This window comes from Pipistrellus hanaki (assembly GCF_964339955.1).
Source record: "Pipistrellus hanaki genome assembly, chromosome: 7".
NCBI lineage: Eukaryota > Metazoa > Chordata > Mammalia > Chiroptera > Vespertilionidae > Pipistrellus > Pipistrellus hanaki.
In genome coordinates this window covers 68,648,439-68,657,006 of record NC_140509.1, presented here as the reverse complement: position 1 = coordinate 68,657,006, position 8,568 = coordinate 68,648,439, and positions in this window count along the sequence as shown.

Sequence of the window (8,568 nt, the reverse complement as noted above, 5' to 3'; positions counted from 1 at the left end):
TAAAACTAACAGGAACTAGGACATCTGAGCTTTAGTTAAGTCTGAAATTCTTTATAATTTTATATTTTAAAGAATTCAAATATTAAAACTTTTTAAATAATAAAAAAAAGCCTTTTGTGATTAAAAAATTTTTTCTAGCAATTGTTAAATTTGCTAATTTAATGGGTTTTTTTAAAAAAAGGTAGGAAATAGCATTGTGGCAGAAAGAAACCCTTACTATGTGAGCAGAACAAACAGCAATGCTGGCTTGATTCTTTTGAGCCAAAAAATATTTTATTATACAGATAATTTAAAACATTTTATGATTATAAATAAATATGCTTTTAACTACTTATAAAAAAGGTATATTAGCATATCACTTATAGTCCATATTTCTTTCTCTCCAATCAAGACATTCCAGCATTGAAATATTAATGGTTCTCATTTAATCCATTTTTTAATTATACATAGTAATTAGGGAAGCTAGCATAAATAGGTATAAATTTACATATCATTAGAAGTTTTTTCCAGTTTGTGGAATAATTAAATCTTGTCAAATTCATCTGTCTTTGTAGTGAAGCTCTATTCAAGGAACAAAATGGATTGAGTTTCATTTTCTATCCTCATCCTGAAAAATAAAAATACACAAATAAATTACATGAGCAAAAGTAAAAAGTTAGTGGAAATATTTTACAATACACTGATCTCTTATTCCACAAATTGGGTAACTGTTCTCTAACATTATGTAAAAGTAGCAATTATATGTATTTTAAATATTCTGTCTGATGTAAATATAAATTAACAAACCCAGAATTATGTACTTCCTTTTGCTTCAAAAACTCCTGAAATATGCTTTTGTTTCATATGTGGCACTTTTACTTGTTAACATTTTATACTGTAATTTTAAAAAAATATTTTTCACCAGAAAAAAAATAAGCTACCCGTCCATAGTATGAATTGAAGCTTTGAGTTTAAGAAGCCAACTGTGAACACAGCCCAATGGAGGATCCCCATTTGTCTGCCAAAGCTGATTTTTTAAAGAAACTGTGTTAAAAAAATAGAGCGGAGAGAAACATGCAGGCACTTCTTGCCAAATTGCTTGCAAATGTGCATATTCTTGAGTGATTTTTAAAGCCTTGGCTTTTATTTAGTTGTGTTTCCAACTGTTTAGTTTAATCTTTATTGACTTGTGTATAATTCTCAGGAGCAGGAATGTATCTGTGACTTGAGAGAAGTTTCCTGGTGTGCTAAAGCGGACGGTTTAATTTCCTTTGCTGATTCTCGTGTCTGGTTCGGGATCTGGAAGTTTGCAAGGCCCCAGATAATCATCTGGAATACTATACCAAGAGGAATGAGCTGAAACTGGTTTGGCTCAGCGGTAGAGCGTCGGTCTGCGGACTGAAAGGTCCCAGGTTCGATTCCAGTCAAGGGCATGTACATTGGTTGCAGGTACATCCCCGGTAGGGGGTGTGCAAGAGGCAGCTGGTCAATGTTTCTCTCCCATTGACGTTTCTAGCTCTCTATCCCTCTCCCTTCCTCTCTGTAGAAAAATCAATAAAATATATTTTTTAAAAAGAAAAGAAATGCACTGATGTAATTCAAAAGCATAAATCCATTATTAAAAAAAAAAAGAGGAATGAGTTACATTTTCTAGATATGTGTCCAATTTGAATCTTAGAAAGAGCTGTTTTTGTTGTATTTGAGGTAGCACTAGTTCATTCTATTGTTTGTCACTAGAGTTAAAAACCAAGAGCACTGCCCAGCCAGTGTGGCTCAGTTGATTCAGTGTTGGCCCACGCACCAGTTGTTTGTCAATTCCATTCAGGTTGCGGGCTCGATCCCCAGTAGGGAGTGTGCAAGAGGCAGCCAATCAATGTTTCTTTCTCATCAATGTTTCTATCTCTCTTGCCCTCTCCCTTCCCCTCTCTAAGTCAATTACAAAAACACACACATTTAAAATAAAAAATAAACCAAGAGTTCTGTGAAAGAAACGTGAGCCAGAAAGCCACGACGTACCTGCACCGCGTAAATAAAGTTAAGAGGATACTGTGATTAGCTGAGATCGTAGGGTTAAGGAAGTTTTTATTGGCCAGTGACAAAATGTTCAAAATCAGAATATCTCAATTTGAATGATCAATACATACATTCATGCCCAACAAAACAAATAATCTTATGCTGTGTTCCTTATCTCAGTTAATATCACAAACCCAAGCCACATCACCTTCAGTTCCTACCCCCTACACCTCCGCAGTCATTAGTGACAAAGTCTTGTAGATCATGCCTCGAAATGTTTGTCAAATAAACCCTCCCCTCTCCATTTTTCCAACCACAAGTCAATAGTTCAGCCTGCAACCTATGCTCTTGTTTCAATAGCCCATTTACTGCTCCTTGAGTTGAGACTGCTGCACCCCTTACTTCCAGCAAAATAATTCCTCTCTTTTTACTATCCTCCCCCATCCCCAGTATTAGGTTGGTATTGATACCACAGTATTACTACATGCGTTATATAATTAGAGGAATTTGTTTCTCTCCTATTAGACAATGCTTCTTATCTCATTCAGCTTTTGGTATCCAGCCCTTGTGTCCAGCATCTGGTTAATGCTCAATAATTTATTTTAGTTTAAATAAAGTTACGACAGAGCAACTAAAAACTACTAAATTTTGAGGTAAACTTACTCATTGATAGCTTACATAGGATTTTGTTCAGTTTCAGCATTTTTTTACATGCTTTTCAATATCCTCAGAGACTAGGGATCAATTCATGTTTGAAGAAATTTGTGGAAGAAAATAAGTCAAATTCTCATGTTAGCAGGTGTACATCAGCTCACCAATCCTAAATAGTGTGTAGTTCTTGGGACCCCTGTTCCTTATGCCTTGTATTGTCTGAGAATCCGAATGAGTGCTGGTCACAGGAAACACAGCACTCAGGGTCTGAGCAGAGTCAAAAAGAAAATTTGAAAAGAGGAAAAATTAATTCATTTCACTTCCTGAATGCTAAACCTGCTCTTATTTTATAGACTTTTATTTCCCTAACTAAAAAAGCTTCCATATTCTATATACATTAGCATATTTTAAGAAATATCAATTGGTAAGAACTATATGTATATTGTCTTTTTCTCAACATGATAAAAAGTATTTAAGTACCTCTCTATGGGTTCTTTTCTAAGTGCTGTACATAAAAGATTAAGAAACAAAAAAATCCCCCCGGCTGGTATGGCTCAGCTGGTTGGGCATCATCCTGTGCACCTAAAGTTTTCAGGTTTGATTCCTGGTCAGGGCACATGGTCTCTCACTTCTCTCTCTCTCTCTCTCTCTCTCTCTCTCTCTCTCTCTCTCCTTCTCCCCCCCCCCTCTTCTGTCCTCTCTCTCTCAAAATCAATTTAAAAACTTTGAAAAAAGAAACCACAAAAATCATTTAAGTATTTATAGTTTCTATAAATAATAGTAATATATAAGGTCTAATACTGTTTATTATATATTTACTCAACTAAACATTAATTACTAAAGCCCTCTTAGTTAAGAATTCTTTTTAGGCTCATTTTAAAAATGAATAAAATTAAGAAACATAAAGGGTGGATAATTTGAGCATGGCTAATGTAGCCATGCTCAAATTATCCACCCTTTATGTTATAGGAAGTGCAGAGCCTGGAATCAAATATACAAAATATACAAATGCATTTTGAATAGGGCGTAAAAAAAAATACTTGTAAATATTTTAGAAGTCTTAGAAATTACAAGTTTAGATATCATGAGATTAAAAAATAATAAAAATAACCACAAGCTTTTTAATTAACCCAGAAAAGAAAGAAATGGGCCTTCCACACACTAACATTTAAATCTCAGTCTGGGGAGACACTGCGTGTTCATCCATGCTGGGAGCCCTTTTCCATTAGCATGAAGCCTGAGCATCCCCTTGCTTTCTCTTATGCCCTCGAGTGAGAACTGAGTTATGACTGGTTGTCTTGGGAAGAAAAGGACTCTTACAGGACGTCAGATGGGGTGGGGTGGGGGTGGCTGAGGAGAGGCCTGACATGTAGCTTGTAAAGAGCAGCAGCTGTGGCCTGTTTTTACTAATATCTGACATGTTTCTTTGGCCACTCGCCAAATTGAGCTGTGCCCAGCACTTCTCCCATCCTTCCTGTGCCTCCAGGATCCTTTGTAACTGCTACTTGAGACTCCGGTCCACTCCAAAGCAATCCCCTTGGTTCCTTCCTCCCCTTAATGTGCAGGCATCCCGCCCTAATTAATTAACCCAACACCAACTTCACCCAGGACCTTCCCACACTTTGCCCCTCATGCAGCCCAGAAACATCAGCACATTCCTGACTTCATCACTTGTCAACTCCCTTTCTGGTAAAGACCAGTGTCCCCTTTCCCTGACCCGGCCTCTGATTTGATCTCACTTTAAAGTATTCCCACTTTAAGAGACAGTAACAAATGCAGCCTTTTTCCTGTTTGCTTTGTTTATTCACATTCACCCTTCCTATTGTAATTAAAGGCCAACGGACTTGAAAGAAGAGCCGGGGAAGATGCTATATGCATGTGATATGTGGATAAACTCAGCCCTGGATTTGTAAGGAAGCCTCACTTTGCCTATTACTAAATGTGTGAACGTGGGTGAGTTTCTTCAGCTCTTGTCATTCATTCAGATATTTATAGAGCACCCATTCCTATGCTAGGGTTCTGTTCTAAATGGTAGTGCTGCAATTTAACATAAAAATGGCTGCCTTGGGTGAGGCTTATATTTTAGGGCGGGGAGATGGTCATTAACAAATAGACAAATTTTAAAATATGCATAGATACCCAAGAAAAGTATGAATGACAAAGTAAGAAGGATAGGAAGTGTTGAAATTGGGGTGGGAGGAAAAGTGGCAACTTGGAGCTGGATAATCAGAAGTGCCAGATGTGATGACTGACTACACCTAAGAAGGTGAGAGAGTGAACCATGTGATATCTGAGACAGGGCCTTTGCCTGAAGTGATGAAGGAGCAGCAGAGAGACAGTTAACGCTGGAGGAGAACGGGCAAGTGGTAGGAGGTAATGTCAGAGTGACAGGGACACCAGAACATCGGGAGCCTAGGATGTGAGAACAGGGTCTTTGGATTTTTCTATGACTGAAATGAGAAGTCACTACAGAGTAGTGACTAAAAGAGTGACATGATTTGACTTACCTCTAAAAAAAATATGGTGTCAGATGGGTACTAGGTTTATCGGGGTGATCACTTTATAAGTTATATAACTCTCTAATCACTGTATTGTTCAGCTGAAACTAATATAATATTGCACATCAACTGTAATTGAAAAATTAAAAAAAAAAGAAAGAAAGAAAGAAAGAAACTCTCACCAAGACCAGTTTGGCTCAGTGGATAGAGTGTCAGCCTACAGACTGAAAGGTCCCAGGTTAGATTCAGGTCAAGGGCATGTACCTTGGTTGTTGGCACATCTCCAGTAGGAGCTGTGCAAGAGGCAGCTAATCAATGATTCTCTCCCATCGATGTTTCTAACTCTCTGTCCCTCTCTCTTCCTCTCTGTAAAAAATCAATAAAATATATTTTAAAAAAGAAACTCTCAACCAATTTCTCTGTAAAATGAGAAAATTAAGAACAGTTAAGACCAGATTGCCACTAACGGTGTGACTTTAAGCTCATTACTTAACCTTTCTAAGTTTTCTCAGTTTAATTGATGATAGATTCTATTTTGTGAGGTTATTATGAAAAATTGACAGGAGTTTCTATTTTGTAAGGTTATTATGAAAAATAAATTAAATGTCATTAAGGTGCTTACCACAGAGCCTAACTCCTGGGAAGATCCAGTACTTGCTAATATTCTGGTAAGGATCAGTGACATGATATGTGCTGCTCAGTACAGTGAGCACTCACATGTTATCTTAGCATTATCAACTACTAACCCATGGGTGTTTTGAAATAACCTCATACATTTTCAAATTTTATAGTATCACCTTAAATAAGAGAGTGCCAAAAGTTCATGGATAATTCTCAGGTGGTTCAGAGGACTGACAGAATTAATTGAATGTGCCTGGGCAAGTGTGGCTCAGTTGACTGGGCATCCTCTGAAGCATAAAAAGGTGGCGGTTCCATTCCCCATCAGGACACGTGCCTGGGTTTTCAGGCTCAATCTCTCACATCAATGTTTCTCTCTCACACACACTTTTCTCTACCTCTCTCTCTTTCTCATAAATAAATAAAATTTTAATAAAGAATTAATTGAGTGCAACTTTGTACAAAGCACTCTCCTAGGCACTAGAAAGTCATATGTACTTTGGTGAAAAAAAATATAGAGACCTTTGTCTTATCTTACATATATATCTTAAATATACATATACAATTTTTAAAGGGGAGAGTTAGCTGAGACACAAATTTTTATGTTTGCTGACCCCTGGGATATGGAAAAATAAGACTGGTCTCCTGAAAGAAAAAAAAATTATGCATTGTAAACTCCCTGGTCATGTTACCACATCTGGAAGCTATTCACCTGTTTTAGTGATTCCGCACCTACATTGGGGTTTTGGAGACCTAGTGGTTCTTCACAGTCCTGTTTCATTACCCAACAGTTATGTAGCTCATGCCTCATTTCTTTCCTGGGAGCCGGGCCACCTCATTCTGAGGGGGTGGATCTTGTCTTCCTCTCCCTTGCCCACCACACACACACACACACACACACACACACACATCCTACACTCCTCAACAAACACACATACCCAAAGCATAGGTCTCTTTGGAAGCTCAACTATATCTCCTAATGTGGTTTTATGTGGTTTTCACTGATAAGAAAGATTAATGTAGAAGTCTGCAGTGGAGCGAGTCCTGGTTCTCTCCTGCCTTTCACAGAGCACTTTCTCAAAGGGCAGGCAAAATTTCATCTTTTTATTCTTATTTTACCTAATAGAATGAACAAGGATGTCTTCATAAAATCAGGTGGGAAATTAGCCTTATCTATCATTGCTCTTTTTTTTAATATTCAGCACTGGGCCAGGTATACTTTTAAAGGAGATAAGAAAAAAAATTAGGATGTCTTTTACATATAATTTAGAATGAAAATAAGGTTAAACTCTAAACATGGTTTTATTTTTCAAGCAATACAAAAGTTGCAGTATGATGAAATTAAAACAGCGTCTTGTTAGACTTCTGATTCTCTGTTATTAATTTTCTTCCTCCTTAGCCTCCTTATTGTGGTGCCCTGCTCAGCTGGCCCCTGTGGAGGAAGCCAGCCCCCACTCTAAGCAAAGCCGGTGCTCTAGAATGCTCCCTTGCTGATTTCTCCCCTAGCAGTCATCAGCTATGCTAAAACTCAGTTATACTTTGTTGCTTCATTTTAATGGTAGCCATCAAACCATCAAAAGGGGTAGTAAAGGCAGGGTGAAGTCACATTCAGGCCTTTATGAAACAGAGATGCATGATTACAATAATAAAATGTGAAACATCAAAAAATTGGGTGTGCCTTTTTTTTTTTTTTAAGAAAGAGCAAACAGAAATCTTAATTTCAGGGCACTTTACTCCTAAATATGTTGTATTTTGTTTATGCAGAGTCCTGACCTTGGTTGCAGGGACAAGTGGTGGGGGTGGGAGGGATGATGAAAACATGTAAGACAAGCATGTCAGCCATCTTTATCCACCCAGCTAACTTAAGAACAGTTGAGGAGAAAATGTGGCCTCCTTAGGTCTTATGTAAGGATGAGTTGGCTTCATTTTCCCTAGTACCCTCCCAGCCTGGGAGGTGCCAGGAGGAAGGATGAAGTGATGGCTTTCACGTGACAATATATGGCTTCTCCTTGCCTTCTGGTTTAAGTATCTCTTTTTCACAGACATGCAGGAGTTCTTGCTTTCTTTTTAATTTTCTGGATGACATTAGTTAATAACATCATACAGGTTGCAGAATCTAATGAACAAAATAAGCAAACACACGAAACACGAGTTCTTGTCTTCATTGCCTCTCTTGCAGGCAAGCTGTTTCTTGGAGTTCGCCCTCTCCGCTCTTATCCTACAGATGGCGCCATGCCCACGGTGCTCACGATGCTCCTGGGTTACGGGGTGGGTGTAGGCAGGGAAGGGGCTGTCTTGTATCTGTGCCAGGCGCCTCTGTGCTGCTTCTGGCCCCTTGTGCCCTGGTATCACTGGCTCATCCTCTATCAAGTCGAGGCTTAGTGGGGGCTCCCTGCCTCTGCCCTCCTGGTGCCCCGTGAGGTCCCACAGGCTCCATAAGAATGCCTCTCACTGCATAGAAACCCTCAACTCACACCTCCCTGACCTGATTTCCTATCCCGCGAGAAAGGTAGGGACACAGGTCTCCTATTCCCTTGCTCCTTTTATACTCTTTCCTCCAAGGATGGAAAGGACCAGTTTTCCCCTTCTTGCCACAATCTGACCTTTCCCCCTTCTTGGGTCTGTTAAGCAGGGAGAAAAAGGTGCCTAGGCAATAAAGAAACATTAATTGGGAAGTATTTCCAAAACATGGCAGTTGTTTGCACACATAGAATACTGACTTACCTGCATATGGGCCTTTCTCTGGCACTAAGCTCGGGAGCACCTTCAGAACAGGGATTCTTGTCGTCTATCTTTGGATCCTCAGAAG